At 33.2% G+C, this 18,507-nt stretch overlaps 1 non-coding gene across 1 annotated transcript; it reads right to left on the bottom strand.

Annotated features, from left to right (window-relative positions):
• Positions 1-2,020: 2,020 nt before the first annotated feature.
• Positions 2,021-2,127, bottom strand: LOC139895078 (small nucleolar RNA R71). The gene has a single exon (XR_011775547.1). It is a non-coding gene; the product is annotated as a small nucleolar RNA R71 (small nucleolar RNA).
• Positions 2,128-18,507: the final 16,380 nt, after the last annotated feature.

Genomic DNA, 18,507 nt, shown 5'->3' on the forward strand with positions numbered 1-18,507 from the left:
TTCAAAACGCAAAGTACAAAATATAAAATTGTACGCAAGGACGTTCGAAAATCTGGAACCGGGACATGAGTCAACTCTCAACGCTCGACGCAACGGACTAAAAATTACAAGTCAACTATGCACATAAATATAATATAATATTTAAATAATTCTTAAAAATTATATATATATTATATTAATATTTAAAACCATCGGCAGACTAAGATCCAATTTGGAGTGAGCTAGAATTTTAAACTCCGCGACTCGCGGAGTTTGAAGGCAAAAAATGCCGCGAGTCGCGGAGCCCCAAAAACTGAAACTCCCTATAAAAGCAAACGAATTCTGATCGCAAAAATATCCATAATCTATCTCTCTCTCAATATATACGTAAATATATATATATAATTTATATTTTAATTTTAATTTTAATTTTAAATCCTAATAATAAGGGTATGTTAGCAAATGTTGTAAGGGTGTAAGTCGAAATTCTGTCCGTGTAACGCTACGCTATTTTTAATCATTGTAAGTTATGTTCAACCTTTTTAATTTAATGTCTCGTAGCTAAGTTATTATTATGCTTATTTAATCCGAAGTAATCATGATGTTGGGCTAATTACTAAAATTGGGTAATTGGGCTTTGTACCATAATTGGGGTTTGGACAAAAGAACGACACTTGTGGAAATTAGACTATGGGCTATTAATGGGCTTTATATTTGTTTAACTAAATGATAGTTTGTTAATATTAATATAAAGATTTACAATTGGGCGTCCCTATAAATTACCATATACACTCGATCGGACACGATAGGCGGGGTATTTATATGTACGAATAATCGTTCCGGGAATGGATTAATAGCCACTAGAATAATTAAAACAGGGGTGAAATTATGTACAAGGACACTTGGTATAATTGATAACAAAATATTAAAACCTTGGGTTACACTCAGTCGACATCCTGGTGTAATTATTAAACAAAGTATTAAAATCTTGTTACAGTTTAAGTCCCCAATTAGTTGGAATATTTAACTTCGGGTATAAGGATAATTTGACGAGGACACTCGCACTTTATATTTATGACTGATGGACTGTTATGGACAAAAACCAGACGGACATATTAAATAATCCAGGACAAAGGACAATTAACCCATGGGCATAAAACTAAAATCAACACGTCAAACATCATGGTTACGAAAGTTTAAATAAGCATAATTCTTTTATTTCATATTTAATTTCCTTTATTTTATATTTAATTGCACTTCTAATTATCGCATTTTTATTGTTGTTGTATTTAATTGCACTTTTAATTATCGTACTTTTTAATTATCGCAAGTTTATTTTATCGCACTTTTATTATTCGCAATTTCATTATCGTTATTTACTTTACGCTTTAATTTAAGTCTTGTATTTATTTTTAATATTTTACATTTGGTTTTAACTGCGACTAAAGTTTTAAAATCGACAAACCGGTCATTAAACGGTAAAAACCCCCCTTTATAATAATAATATTACTTATATATATATTTGTATTTTTATAAAAGTAAACTAATATAGCGTTAAGCTTTGTTTAAAGATTTTCCCTGTGGAACGAACCGGACTTACTAAAAACTACACTACTGTACGATTAGGTACACTGCCTATAAGTGTTGTAGCAAGGTTTAAGTATATCCATTCTCTAAATAAATAAATATCTTGTGTAAAATTGTATCGTATTTAATAGTATTTTCTGCTAAAATATAATAGCTATTTTATATACACTCCGCTACCACATCACCTCTTCTCCAAATGATTAACAACAGATGTCAATTTGGTGTTGGTCCGAATGAAGATGCGAACGAACATATTCGTCTTTTTCAAGATATATGTCTTCTATTCAAACTTAAACCAGACACTGATCAGGCCATATTTTTAAGACTTTTTCCATGGACACTCCACGGGGAAGCACGAAGTTGGTTAGATTCATTGGCCGAGGCTACGATAGAAACTTGGTATGGTATGATGGAAAAATTTCTTAAGAAATATTTTCCAGCTTCTAAGTCCGCGAGACTCCAACAAGAAATTACCCAATTCTGTCAAAAGCCGATGGAAACCTTATATGAAGCATGGAATCGATTTTTTAAAATGCTAAGAGGTTGTCCAAACCATGGTCTGGATACCTTCCAACAAGTTCAATTTTTTTACAAGGGTTGTGATGTTGCAACCCGAATTTCCATTGATCAAGTGGCCGGAGGTTCACTCATGGACAAAACCGAGCAAGAGGCTTATGAGATAATCGAGAAGCAAGCCAATTATTCTCATGAGTGGCATCAAGAACGACTAATTACTCATAATGCTCAAGTCCAAAGCGCCGGTGCTTATGATGACCTTAGCTCCCTAAGTGTGAAAATAGACGGTGTTGCTCGAAACATGGACAAAATCACCAAGGAAATTCATAGTATGAAGGTAGGTTGTGAATACTATGGCGGTCTCCATTTAGGAAAAGATTGTGATGCCGGTTTAACAATGGCTCAAAAAGAAGAAGTGGCTTTTATAAGCCAAATAAATAATAATCAATTTCAAGGAAGAGCCCAATTTAACCGAAACTTCAACAACCCCTACAACCCTCAAGGTCAAAATTCCAATTACCAACAAGGGTCAAGTAGTGGGTTCCAACAACAAACTCCGGATTTTTATCAAAAACCCCAACAGGAAGAGAAAAAGTCAAATTTAGAGAGTATGTTGAAAAAGTTGATTGCATCACAAACTCAGCTTATTACAAACATAAACCAAACGAACGAGAAAAACGAACATCAGTTTAGAAACCAACAAGCCTCAATTCAGAATTTAGAGAAGCAAATGAATGGTTTACTAATTTACTTAGTGAAAGAAAACCAGGGAGTTTACCGGGTGATACTAATAAGAACCCCCGAAATGAACACGCCAATGTTATCACCACACGGAGTGGTCTACCATACGAAGCTCCAAAAATGCCCGAAGATTCTGATTTCAGTGTTCCGTTGAACAAAAATGATGAACCGGCAAAGGAGCCGGAACAAGTGGTTGAGAAGGAAGAACGGGAGAAACCCGTAGTGAAGCCATATCAACCACCGCTCCCATACCCAAGAAAGCAACAACAAGAAAGGCTCGAAGCCGAAAGGTTAAAATTTCTAGAAATGTTTAAACAAATTAACATAAATATGCCTTTTATTGATGTGATTTCAGGTATGCCCAAGTATGCTAAGTTCTTAAAAGACTTACTTACTAACTTTAACGACCCGTCAAAGTACACTTGACGACCATCGTTATCTTGGTCCCACAGCTTGATCATAACTCTATATGAATTTAATAAATAACCTTGCATTCTTTATTTAAAAATGATTTCCTATAAAGGAAACCTATCAAAATATGTAAGTTTAGAAAAACCATACATTATTACTTAACCAAAAGTTGACCAAAACAAAGTCAACAGCATCCACTATTAAATGTATCAAAAAAGAAATGCAAGTTATTGTTTAACAAAAGCTGCCATCATAAATATGCAGACTCTATAAGCACCGCGGAAGCAATCAATCATGAACCTGAGAATAAAACATGCGAGTAACTGTCAACAAAAATGTTGAGTGAATTATAGGTTTAATATTGCAAACAATATTTAATAAAAACCATAAAAATTTATGTTTGAAAACATAAAAACTCCTTTTTGGACCACAACATTATATGCTAGAAAACATATAAAAACATTATTCCATTTACCGTGAGCCACCTGGTAACCACTTAACCATTTATTTACCCTTGCCAAACACAATAAATAATATACACCGGACAAGTGTATCTACAACAAAATACGAAGTACTAAACATTCCGATTATAAATTGCTAGCGCGACTAGCTCGAAATGGGGTTGTCAAACCCGATAGATCTATCCATAGGATTCGCGTTCACCAGTAGAAACCAGTGATTACAGTGACCAGACTAGGGAATATTTTTGTTCAACTCACAATGAATAATTTAAACCAACCTCCACTTGTGTCCAAAATATAAAATAAATTGCATGTATTCTCATCCCAAAAGATTTAAATAGAAAAATGGGACTATAACTCACCTTAAAGCAAATGAAGTAACCACACAAAAATGCGAACAACAAACGAAGTAAAGTTATCAGGAATGATCACAACACCGACCTATAAATAAAGCAGGTCGATATAAATAACTAACTTAGGTCAAGTCTTAGTATGATAGCTATTGTACTTGTTGCAAGTAAACATAGAACAACACTCAACATGCTTCGATTTGATCAGAACATCGTACGGACACACACTTTCTATTTTTAGAAAGTTTCTATTTTTAGCAGGTTTCCATTCTTGAAAAGTTTCTATTTTTGGAAAGTTTCTATTTTAGGAAAGTTTCTATTTTTGGAAAGTTTCTAAATTTAGAAAGTTTCTATTTTTAGAAAGTTTTAAGTTAGGAAAGTTTCCTTATTTAGAAAGTCAACAAAGTCAACTGAAAGTCAAAGTCAACTCAAAAGTCAACCTCAGTCAAACATAGTCAACATTAATTTTAAAAGTATAAGTTATAATAATAATAATATAAGTTATAATGTTAATTAAAGTTAAATATGTATAATTATGTCATAACATAAGTTTAATTAAATTAAAATGAATTACTAAAGTTAACATAAGTTTAAATGATAAATTTAATATAACATAAGTATTTAATTAATTAATTAAATATTAGTCATAATATAAGTATTATTAATTAATAATAAAATTTAAATCATATCATAAGTATTATTAATTAATAATGAATTATTAATCATATCATAAGTTTCTAATTATAATTATTAAATCATAAGTATTTAATAATTAAATTATAATTAAATAATAACTAAGCCTTATAATAATTAAATAATTAATTAATCCTTATTATAAGTCTTATTATAATAATTTTATAATATAAGTTTAATACTTATCATAAGTATTTTCCATTAATAATAAAAGAAATATTAATCATAAGTTTAATTAAAAGTTTAATTAAATCATAAGTAATAATTAAATGATATAATAAATATATATCATAAGTCTTAAACTATAATAATTACTTTTTATATCATAAGTAATTTAATAATAATAAAAACATAAGTATTTTTAAGATTTTGTTAAATATTTAAGTTTTATAAAGTTTCTTTATTTTTATATAAGTTTTATTTAAGTATTTTGTTTTTATTTAAAACATAAAAAAAAACCGAAAAAAAAAATTTAATATATATAAATCTATTTTTAAGATATTTTTAAAATTATAAAGTAGTTCTATTTTTATTTAAGTTTTTAAATATAAGTTTTCATTATATAAATATTTTGATATAAACAGAAAATATAAAATAAAAAAGAAAAAAAAAACGTCGAATTTCAAAACTGTACCAGAGTTAAATTTTGGAACCCCGCGACTCGCGGGGTGTGCTGCTTGGAATACCGCAACTCGCGGAGCTACCCTGACACCGACAGAAACCCTAATCTGCATTTAATTACGGGTAATTATTAATTATTATTATTATTAACCCTAATTAATTATTATTATTATAATTAGTTTTACTTTTTATTTAATTTATATTTTTGTTAAATTAGTTTAATTAAATTGTAAAATTAATAGTTTTAATAAATAATTAATATAAAAATAATATTTTTATAAAAATTGTACTTTTTACAACTTTTAGTTTATTTTTATATTTTGTCCCTTTTTAATCGTTTTAGCGTAATATTTGTATTTTTTAGCCCATATTTAGTTTTAAACTTAGTTTTTGCCATAGTTATTTTTACTTCTAGATTTTTAGGCTTTGCCGTAGAATTTCTTAAGTGCTTTTTCTTTAGACTAAGATTTAGGTACTTTAGAATTTTGCGACGCCTTTTTAAGTTTTAGTTTCTTTTTAAGTTATTTCCATTTGGGATATAGTTTTTCCTGTAAGCTTTAATATTTTTAGACGACTTTTACCTATGTATCAATTATCATTCCAATTAGTAATCTCAATTTGCGATTATAATTTTAAGTTAGTTGTAGTAATAAGGTTAGGTTAGTCAAGTGTTTTTAAGTGTTATAAGTTTCTTTTATTTTTCCGTCACCTTTTATTTTTCAACCATTTTTTCTTTTTCGACCTTTTTCGACGAACTCTTTTTCTTTCTTATTTCTCGCTATTCTAGTTTTAGGACATAGATTTTTATTCTACTTCTTATCTAAATTTCTTAAAATTACAAAAATTTATTTTAAGTGGTTAAATTGATAGACATCAAAATTTTCTGGTTCGTAGTAATAGTTGGATTTGTACGTGGACCGGGTTATTGGAGCCAAACAGTCCTCAATTATATTGAGACCAAACGAATCCTGCCCCTCTGCTGCATCTTTTGGCTATTCGAAACGTGGGCAAAATCAGAAAAGTCTATTGATTGGATAACTTATTATAACTTTTCTTTCCTTTTAAAAACTAATAGGATATTTAGTGAATGCACCGAGCAAGACGTTCACCACCTTTTGTACGTTCACTGTAGTGACCCGAACTTTTCCATGTTTATATATATTAATTGAGATTGATGTTTACATGATTAAATGTTTCCAACATGTTAAGCAATCAAACTTGTTAAGACTTGATTAATTGAAATAGGTTTCATATAGACAATTGACCACCCAAGTTGACCGGTGATTCACGAACGTTAAAACTTGTAAAAAAAACTATATGATGACATATATATGGTTATATATATAGTTAACATGATATTATGATAAGTAAACATATCATTAATTATATTAACAATGAACTACATATGTAAAAACAAGACTACTAACTTAATGATTTTGAAACGAGACATATATGTAACGTTTATCGTTGTAACGACATTTAATGTATATATATCATATTAAGAGATATTCGTACATCATAATATCATGATAATATAATAATTTAAAATCTCTTTTGATATTATAAACATTGGGTTAACAACATTTAACAAGATCGTTAACCTAAAGGTTTCAAAACAACACTTACATGTAACGACTAACGATGACTTAACGACTCAGTTAAAATGTATATACATGTAGTGTTTTAATATGTATTTATACACTTTTGAAAGACTTCAATACACTTATCAAAATACTTCTACTTAACAAAAATGCTTACAATTACATTCTCGTTCAGTTTCATCAACAATTCTACTCGTATGCACCCGTATTCGTACTCGTACAATACACAGCTTTTAGATGTATGTACTATTGGTATATACACTCCAATGATCAGCTCTTAGCAGCCCATGTGAGTCACCTAACACATGTGGGAACCATCATTTGGCAACTAGCATGAAATATCTCATAAGATTACAAAAATATGAGTAATCATTCATGACTTATTTACATGAAAACAAAATTACATATCCTTTATATCTAATCCATACACCAACGACCAAAAACACCTACAAACACTTTCATTCTTCAATTTTCTTCATCTAATTGAACTCTCTCAAGTTCTATCTTCAAGTTCTAAGTGTTCTTCATAAATTCCAAAAGTTCTAGTTTCATAAAATCAAGAATACTTTCAAGTTTGCTAGCTCACTTCCAATCTTGTAAGGTGATCATCCAACCTCAAGAAATCTTTGTTTCTTACAGTAGGTTATCATTCTAATACAAGGTAATAATCATATTCAAACTTTGGTTCAATTTCTATAACTATAACAATCTTATTTCAAGTGATGATCTTACTTGAACTTGTTTTCGTGTCATGATTTTGCTTCAAGAACTTTGAGCCATCCAAGGATCCATTGAAGCTAGATCCATTTTTCTCTTTTCCAGTAGGTTCATCCAAGGAATTTAAGGTAGTAATGATGTTCATAACATCATTCGATTCATACATATAAAGCTATCTTATTCGAAGGTTTAAACTTGTAATCACTAGAACATAGTTTGTTAATTCTAAACTTGTTCGCAAACAAAAGTTAATCCTTCTAACTTGACTTTTAAAATCAACTAAACACATGTTCTATATCTATATGATATGCTAACTTAATGATTTAAAACCTGGAAACACGAAAAACACCGTAAAACCGGATTTACGCCGTCGTAGTAACACCGCGGGCTGTTTTGGGTTAGTTAATTAAAAACTATTATAAACTTTGATTTAAAAGTTGTTATTCTGAGAAAAGGATTTTTATTATGAACATGAAACTATATCCAAAAATTATGGTTAAACTCAAAGTGGAAGTATGTTTTCTAAAATGGTCATCTAGACGTCGTTCTTTCGACTGAAATGACTACCTTTACAAAAACGACTTGTAACTTATTTTTCCGACTAGAAACCTATACTTCTTTTGTTTAGATTCATAAAATAGAGTTCAATATGAAACCATAGCAATTTGATTCACTCAAAACGGATTTAAAATGAAGAAGTTATGGGTAAAACAAGATTGGATAATTTTTCTCATTTTAGCTACGTGAAAATTGGTAACAAATCTATTCCAACCATAACTTAATCAACTTGTATTATATATTATTTAATCTTGAGATACCATAGACACGTATACAATGTTTCGACCTATCATATCGACACATCTATATATATTTCGGAACAACCATGGACACTCTATATGTGAATGTTGGAGTTAGCTATACAGGGTTGAGGTTGATTCCAAAATATATATAGTTTGAGTTGTGATCAATACTGAGATACGTATACACTGGGTCGTGGATTGATTCAAGATAATATTTATCGATTTATTTCTGTACATCTAACTGTGGACAACTAGTTGTAGGTTACTAACGAGGACAGCTGACTTAATAAACTTAAAACATCAAAATATATTAAAAGTGTTGTAAATATATTTTGAACATACTTTGATATATATGTATATATTGTTATAGGTTCGTGAATCAACCAGTGGCCAAGTCTTACTTCCCGACGAAGTAAAAATCTGTGAAAGTGAGTTATAGTCCCACTTTTAAAATCTAATATTTTTGGGATGAGAATACATGCAGGTTTTATAAATGATTTACAAAATAGACACAAGTACGTGAAACTACATTCTATGGTTGAATTATCGAAATCGAATATGCCCCTTTTTATTAAGTCTGGTAATCTAAGAATTAGGGAACAGACACCCTAATTGACGCGAATCCTAAAGATAGATCTATTGGGCCTAACAAACCCCATCCAAAGTACCGGATGCTTTAGTACTTCGAAATTTATATCATATCCGAAGGGTGTCCCGGAATGATGGGGATATTCTTATATATGCATCTTGTTATTGTCGGTTACCAGGTGTTCACCATATGAATGATTTTTATCTCTATGTATGGGATGTGTATTGAAATATGAAATCTTGTGGTCTATTGTTACGATTTGATATATATAGGTTAAACCTATAACTCACCAACATTTTTGTTGACGTTTTAAGCATGTTTATTCTCAGGTGATTATTAAGAGCTTCCGCTGTCGCATACTTAAATAAGGACAAGATTTGGAGTCCATGCTTGTATGATATTGTGTAAAAACTGCATTCAAGAAACTTATTTTGTTGTAACATATTTGTATTGTAAACCATTATGTAATGGTCGTGTGTAAACAGGATATTTTAGATTATCATTATTTGATAATCTACGTAAAGTTTTTTTAAACCTTTATTGATGAAATAAAGGTTATGGTTTGTTTAAAAATGAATGCAGTCTTTGAAAAACGTCTCATATAGAGGTCAAAACCTCGCAACGAAATCAATTAATATGGAACGTTTTTAATCAATAAGAACGGGACATTTCAGTTGGTATCAGAGCGTTGGTCTTAGAGAACCAGAAAATTTGCATTAGTGTGTCTTATCGAGTTTATTAGGATGCATTAGTGAGTCTGGACTTCGACCGTGTTTTCTTTAAAAATGATTGCTTAACATTTTTGTTGGAAACTATATATTTTTAACATATGAATATTATGTGATATATTAATCTCTTAACGTGTTTGATATTATGTGATAGATGTCTACCTCTAGAACAAGTCCCATTGACTCACCTAATAATAATGAAGAGTCAAATGTAAATTGGAATGATTCGTGGACTGATTCACAAGTTCCCGAAGAGGAACCGGAAGAAGAGTCGGAACCGGAAGAAGAATCGGAACCGGAAGAAGAATCGGAACCGGATGAAGAAATAGAACCGGTGGGGGAAATAATAAAACGGTTAAGTAAAAGAAAATCCTCAACCAACCGACCAAGGTTAATTATGGTCAATGGTGTTTCTGCCAAGGAAGCAAAATATTGGGAGGATTACCAATTCTCCGATGAATCGGATTCCGACGAGAATTCCGATGATGTTATAGAAATTACCCCAACAGAATTTAAAAAGGCAAAAGAAAATAATAAGGGAAAGGGCATAAAAATAGAGAAATCTAATTCCAACCCCGATGAACTTTATATGTATCGTCAACCCCCGAAGTTCTTAAGTTGTAACAATGACCCGGGAACCTCTAAACCACCAGGTTTTTCTAAACCAATGTGGACAACGACGGCTCGTATTAGGGGAACATCATATATCCCTAGAAACTTGGCAAAACGAACCAAAACCGAAGAAGAAGAAACGAGCGAGTCGGAATAAGATAGTTGTATTCGTGTGGTGTAATATATGTAATATAGTGTTCTTATGCTTTATGATATATGTAAAAATTGCTTGTATTAATAAGTATTTTTTTTTATGAATCTAACTCTTGTCTATTTTACAGTTTAAAAACACAAAATAGATAGACAACCCAATATTTTAAGAGACCTACCCGGAGACATGATTGATGAAATCTTGTCTAGAGTCGGCCAGAATTCCTCGGCACAACTATTTAAGGCGAGATCAGTTTGTAAGACATTCGAAGAACGTTCCAAGAATGTCTTGGTTTATAAGAGACTTTTGTTTGAAAGATGGGGGATATCACATTGGGAAACCCATAAGTTACGATGTGTTTACTTTGACGCATATATTGCGGGGAACCCAAATGCTATTTTACGCAACGGGTTAAGAAATTATTTTGACTCAATATATCCGAATATTGGACTTCGTGATTTAGAAAAAGCGGCTAACATGCAACATAAAGAAGCATGTTATGCTTACGGATTAGTAATGTTCGCTTCTCACCAAAGTGAGAACAAGAACATCGGGCTACAACTATTAAACAAAACGTTTCCACAAGTGACGGAGTCGGTAATTGGGGTAAGAAATGAGGTTTTTAGATTATTACGGGACTGTTGGACATTACGTAACCCTCGTCCCTTTGATGACGTTACAACACGCTGTCTTATCAACGGCCATAACGGTTATGTTGCACAAGACCAAGGATGGGAAGTAGTCCTAGTAAAACCAGAATGCATGACTTGTTTCTGGACGTATGAATTACGTGTCTTTATTGCCTTTGCTGAACGACTTGTGTACTAGCTAGAAATGTCTTCACAACTATCTTGTATCAAAGTTATTGTGTGCTATATTTCATGCTTTATGTAAAATAAGCGGTATTGTAAGTTTGTAAAATATTGTATAAAAGTTTGAACGCGAAATATTATTATAATCAGTTTTTCATATAGAATTGTAGTAGTTGAATTGTATATTAGCTACTAAGTATGAACTTAACGGGTAGGTACTACCCGAATTTAAACTTATAAAACGCTAATATGAAGAAAAAGCTTTTATAAATGAGTTCATATTATGCTACGAAATACTATTAACTACTCTTAATATTCTGTATGATTAACTTGTTCCATTTAACTATTTTGAAGGAAATGGCACCGACTACTCGACACACCGTGAATATGAATGAAGAGGAATTCCGTACTTTTCTAGCTTCAAACATAGCCGCAGTACAGGCTGCGCTACATACCAACAATAACCTTGGATCTAGCAGTACAGGAAATCGTGTAGGATGCACCTACAAAGAATTCACTGCCTGCAAACCTTTGGAATTTGATGGAACCGAAGGACCGATCGGATTGAAACGGTGGACCGAGAAGGTTGAATCGGTGTTTGCCATAAGTAAGTGTACTGAAGAGGACAAAGTGAAGTACGCTACGCATACCTTCACAGGTTCTGCGTTAACATGGTGGAATACCTGTCTAGAGCAAGTGGGACAAGATGATGCGTACGCACTACCGTGGTCAGCATTCAAGCACTTGATGAACGAGAAGTACCGTCCCAGAACCGAGGTCAATAAGCTCAAGACAGAACTTAGAGGGTTACGAACCCAAGGATTTGATATTACCACGTACGAAAGACGATTCACAGAATTGTGCCTATTGTGTCCGGGAGCATTCGAAGATGAGGAAGAGAAGATCGACGCGTTTGTGAAAGGATTACCGGAAAGAATCCAAGAAGATATAAGTTCACACGAGCCCGCCTCCATACAACAGGCATGTAGAATGGCTCACAAACTAGTGAACCAGATTGAAGAAAGAATTAAAGAACAGACTGCTGAAGAGGCCAATGTGAAGCAAGTCAAAAGAAAGTGGGAGGAAAACGGTGATAAGAATCACCAATACAACAACAACAGCAATTACAACAATAATCGCAACAATTATCCCAACAATCGCAACATCAATCGCAACTACAACAAACGGCCCAACAACAACAACAACAACAACAACAACAACAGCAACTACAACAATCATCCCAACAACAATAATAACCGCAACAACAACAACAATCAGAAGCAACTATGCCAAATGTGTGAAAAGAATCACTCGGGGTTCTGCACCAAATTTTGCAACAAGTGTAAAAGAAATGGTCATAGCGCGGCGAAGTGTGAGGTCTACGGACCAGGGGTTAATAGAACGAAAGGAACAAATGGTGTCGGAACGAGTAATGGCGGATCAAGTAGTGTCGGAGCAAGTTATACCAATGTAGTTTGTTATAAATGTGGAAAACCAGGCCACATTATTAGAAATTGCCCGAACCAGGAGAACACGAATGGACAAGGCCGTGGAAGAGTTTTCAATATTAATGCGGTAGAGGCACAGGAAGACCCGGAGCTTGTTACGGGTACGTTTCTTATTGACAATAAATCTGCTTACGTTTTATTTGATTCGGGTGCGGATAGAAGCTATATGAGTAGAGATTTTTGTGCTAAATTAAGTTGTCCATTGACGCCTTTGGATAGTAAATTTTTACTCGAATTAGCAAATGGTAAATTAATTTCAGCAGATAATATATGTCGGAATCGAGAAATTAAACTGGTTAGCGAAACATTTAAGATTGATTTGATACCAGTAGAGTTAGGGAGTTTTGATGTGATAATCGGTATGGACTGGTTGAAAGAAGTGAAAGCGGAGATCGTTTGTTACAAAAATGCAATTCGCATTATACGAGAAAAAGGAAAACCCTTAATGGTGTACGGAGAAAAGGGCAACACGAAGCTACATCTTATTAGTAATTTGAAGGCACAAAAACTAATAAGAAAAGGTTGCTATGCTGTTCTAGCACACGTCGAGAAAGTACAAACTGAAGAAAAGAGCATCAATGATGTTCCCATTGCAAAAGAATTTCCCGATGTATTTCCGAAAGAATTACCGGAATTACCCCCACATCGATCCGTTGAATTTCAAATAGATCTTGTACCAGGAGCTGCACCAATAGCTCGTGCTCCTTACAGACTCGCACCCAGCGAGATGAAAGAACTGCAAAGCCAATTACAAGAACTTTTAGAGCGTGGTTTCATTCGACCAAGCACATCACCGTGGGGAGCTCCTGTTTTGTTTGTCAAGAAGAAAGATGGTACATTCAGGTTGTGTATCGACTACCGAGAGTTGAACAAACTTACCATCAAGAACCGCTACCCACTACCGAGAATCGACGACTTATTTGATCAACTACAAGGCTCGTCTGTTTATTCAAAGATTGACTTACGTTCCGGGTATCATCAAATGCGGGTGAAAGAAGATGATATTCCAAAGACTGCTTTTAGAACACGTTATGGTCATTACGAGTTTATGGTCATGCCGTTTGGTTTAACTAATGCACCAGCTGTGTTCATGGACCTTATGAACCGAGTGTGTGGACCATACCTTGACAAGTTTGTCATTGTTTTCATTGATGACATACTTATTTACTCAAAGAATGACCAAGAACACGGTGAACATTTGAGAAAGGTGTTAGAAGTATTGAGGAAGGAAGAATTGTACGCTAAGTTTTCAAAGTGTGCATTTTGGTTGGAAGAAGTTCAATTCCTCGGTCACATAGTGAACAAAGAAGGTATTAAGGTGGATCCGGCAAAGATAGAAACTGTTGAAAAGTGGGAAACCCCGAAAAATCCGAAACACATACGCCAGTTTTTAGGACTAGCTGGTTACTACAGAAGGTTCATCCAAGACTTTTCCAGAATAGCAAAACCCTTGACTGCATTAACGCATAAAGGGAAGAAATTTGAATGGAATGATGAACAAGAGAAAGCGTTTCAGTTATTGAAGAAAAAGCTAACTACGGCACCTATATTGTCATTGCCTGAAGGGAATGATGATTTTGTGATTTATTGTGACGCATCAAAGCAAGGTCTCGGTTGTGTATTAATGCAACGAACGAAGGTGATTGCTTATGCGTCTAGACAATTGAAGATTCACGAACAAAATTATACGACGCATGATTTGGAATTAGGCGCGGTTGTTTTTGCATTAAAGACTTGGAGGCACTACTTATATGGGGTCAAAAGTATTATATATACCGACCACAAAAGTCTTCAACACATATTTAATCAGAAACAACTGAATATGAGGCAGCGTAGGTGGATTGAATTATTGAATGATTACGATTTTGAGATTCGTTACCACCCGGGGAAGGCAAATGTGGTAGCCGATGCCTTGAGCAGGAAGGATAGAGAACCCATTCGAGTAAAATCTATGAATATAATGATTCATAATAACATTACTACTCAAATAAAGGAGGCGCAACAAGGAGTTTTAAAAGAGGGAAATTTAAAGGATGAAATACCCAAAGGATCGGAGAAGCATCTTAATATTCGGGAAGACGGAACCCGGTATAGGGCTGAAAGGATTTGGGTACCAAAATTTGGAGATATGAGAGAAATGGTACTTAGAGAAGCTCATAAAACCAGATACTCAATACATCCTGGAACGGGGAAGATGTACAAGGATCTCAAGAAACATTTTTGGTGGCCGGGTATGAAAGCCGATGTTGCTAAATACGTAGGAGAATGTTTGACGTGTTCTAAGGTCAAAGCTGAGCATCAGAAACCATCAGGTCTACTTCAACAACCCGAAATCCCGGAATGGAAATGGGAAAACATTACCATGGATTTCATCACTAAATTGCCAAGGACTGCAAGTGGTTTTGATACTATTTGGGTAATAGTTGATCGTCTCACCAAATCAGCACACTTCCTACCAATAAGAGAAGATGACAAGATGGAGAAGTTAGCACGACTGTATTTGAAGGAAGTCATCTCCAGACATGGAATACCAATCTCTATTATCTCTGATAGGGATGGCAGATTTATTTCAAGATTCTGGCAGACATTACAACAAGCATTAGGAACTCGTCTAGACATGAGTACTGCCTATCATCCACAAACTGATGGGCAGAGCGAAAGGACGATACAAACGCTTGAAGACATGCTACGAGCATGTGTTATTGATTTCGGAAACAGTTGGGATCGACATCTACCATTAGCAGAATTTTCCTACAACAACAGCTACCATTCAAGCATTGAGATGGGGCCGTTTGAAGCACTTTATGGTAGAAAGTGCAGGTCTCCGATTTGTTGGAGTGAAGTGGGGGATAGACAGATTACGGGTCCGGAGATTATACAAGAAACTACCGAGAAGATCATCCAAATTCAACAACGGTTGAAAACCGCCCAAAGTCGACAAAAGAGCTACGCTGACATTAAAAGAAAAGATATAGAATTTGAAATTAGAGAGATGGTCATGCTTAAAGTTGCACCTTGGAAAGGCGTTGTTCGATTTGGTAAACGAGGGAAATTAAATCCAAGGTATATTGGACCATTCAAGATTATTGATCGTGTCGGACCAGTAGCTTACCGACTTGAGTTACCTCAACAACTCGCGGCTGTACATAACACTTTCCACGTCTCGAATTTGAAGAAATGTTTTGCTAAAGAAGATCTCACTATTCCGTTAGATGAAATCCAAATCAACGAAAAACTCCAATTCATCGAAGAACCCGTCGAAATAATGGATCGTGAGGTTAAAAGACTTAAGCAAAACAAGATACCAATTGTTAAGGTTCGATGGAATGCTCGTAGAGGACCCGAGTTCACCTGGGAGCGTGAAGATCAGATGAAGAAGAAATACCCGCATCTATTTCCAGAAGATTCGTCAACACCTTCAACAGCTTAAAATTTCGGGACGAAATTTATTTAACGGGTAGGTACTGTAGTGACCCGAACTTTTCCATGTTTATATATATTAATTGAGATTGATGTTTACATGATTAAATGTTTCCAACATGTTAAGCAATCAAACTTGTTAAGACTTGATTAATTGAAATAGGTTTCATATAGACAATTGACCACCCAAGTTGACCGGTGATTCACGAACGTTAAAACTTGTAAAAAAAACTATATGATGACATATATATGGTTATATATATAGTTAACATGATATTATGATAAGTAAACATATCATTAATTATATTAACAATGAACTACATATGTAAAAACAAGACTACTAACTTAATGATTTTGAAACGAGACATATATGTAACGTTTATCGTTGTAACGACATTTAATGTATATATATCATATTAAGAGATATTCGTACATCATAATATCATGATAATATAATAATTTAAAATCTCTTTTGATATTATAAACATTGGGTTAACAACATTTAACAAGATCGTTAACCTAAAGGTTTCAAAACAACACTTACATGTAACGACTAACGATGACTTAACGACTCAGTTAAAATGTATATACATGTAGTGTTTTAATATGTATTTATACACTTTTGAAAGACTTCAATACACTTATCAAAATACTTCTACTTAACAAAAATGCTTACAATTACATTCTCGTTCAGTTTCATCAACAATTCTACTCGTATGCACCCGTATTCGTACTCGTACAATACACAGCTTTTAGATGTATGTACTATTGGTATATACACTCCAATGATCAGCTCTTAGCAGCCCATGTGAGTCACCTAACACATGTGGGAACCATCATTTGGCAACTAGCATGAAATATCTCATAAGATTACAAAAATATGAGTAATCATTCATGACTTATTTACATGAAAACAAAATTACATATCCTTTATATCTAATCCATACACCAACGACCAAAAACACCTACAAACACTTTCATTCTTCAATTTTCTTCATCTAATTGAACTCTCTCAAGTTCTATCTTCAAGTTCTAAGTGTTCTTCATAAATTCCAAAAGTTCTAGTTTCATAAAATCAAGAATACTTTCAAGTTTGCTAGCTCACTTCCAATCTTGTAAGGTGATCATCCAACCTCAAGAAATCTTTGTTTCTTACAGTAGGTTATCATTCTAATACAAGGTAATAATCATATTCAAACTTTGGTTCAATTTCTATAACTATAACAATCTTATTTCAAGTGATGATCTTACTTGAACTTGTTTTCGTGTCATGATTTTGCTTCAAGAACTTTGAGCCATCCAAGGATCCATTGAAGCTAGATCCATTTTTCTCTTTTCCAGTAGGTTCATCCAAGGAACTTAAGGTAGTAATGATGTTCATAACATCATTCGATTCATACATATAAAGCTATCTTATTCGAAGGTTTAAACTTGTAATCACTAGAACATAGTTTGTTAATTCTAAACTTGTTCGCAAACAAAAGTTAATCCTTCTAACTTGACTTTTAAAATCAACTAAACACATGTTCTATATCTATATGATATGCTAACTTAATGATTTAAAACCTGGAAACACGAAAAACACCGTAAAACCGGATTTACGCCGTCGTAGTAACACCGCGGGCTGTTTTGGGTTAGTTAATTAAAAACTATTATAAACTTTGATTTAAAAGTTGTTATTCTGAGAAAAGGATTTTTATTATGAACATGAAACTATATCCAAAAATTATGGTTAAACTCAAAGTGGAAGTATGTTTTCTAAAATGGTCATCTAGACGTCGTTCTTTCGACTGAAATGACTACCTTTACAAAAACGACTTGTAACTTATTTTTCCAACTAGAAACCTATACTTCTTTTGTTTAGATTCATAAAATAGAGTTCAATATGAAACCATAGCAATTTGATTCACTCAAAACGGATTTAAAATGAAGAAGTTATGGGTAAAACAAGATTGGATAATTTTTCTCATTTTAGCTACGTGAAAATTGGTAACAAATCTATTCCAACCATAACTTAATCAACTTGTATTATATATTATGTAATCTTGAGATACCATAGACACGTATACAATGTTTCGACCTATCATGTCGACACATCTATATATATTTCGGAACAACCATGGACACTCTATATGTGAATGTTGGAGTTAGCTATACAGGGTTGAGGTTGATTCCAAAATATATATAGTTTGAGTTGTGATCAATACTGA

This window comes from Rutidosis leptorrhynchoides, chromosome 2 (assembly GCF_046630445.1).
Source record: "Rutidosis leptorrhynchoides isolate AG116_Rl617_1_P2 chromosome 2, CSIRO_AGI_Rlap_v1, whole genome shotgun sequence".
Classification (NCBI taxonomy): Eukaryota; Viridiplantae; Streptophyta; class Magnoliopsida; order Asterales; family Asteraceae; genus Rutidosis; species Rutidosis leptorrhynchoides.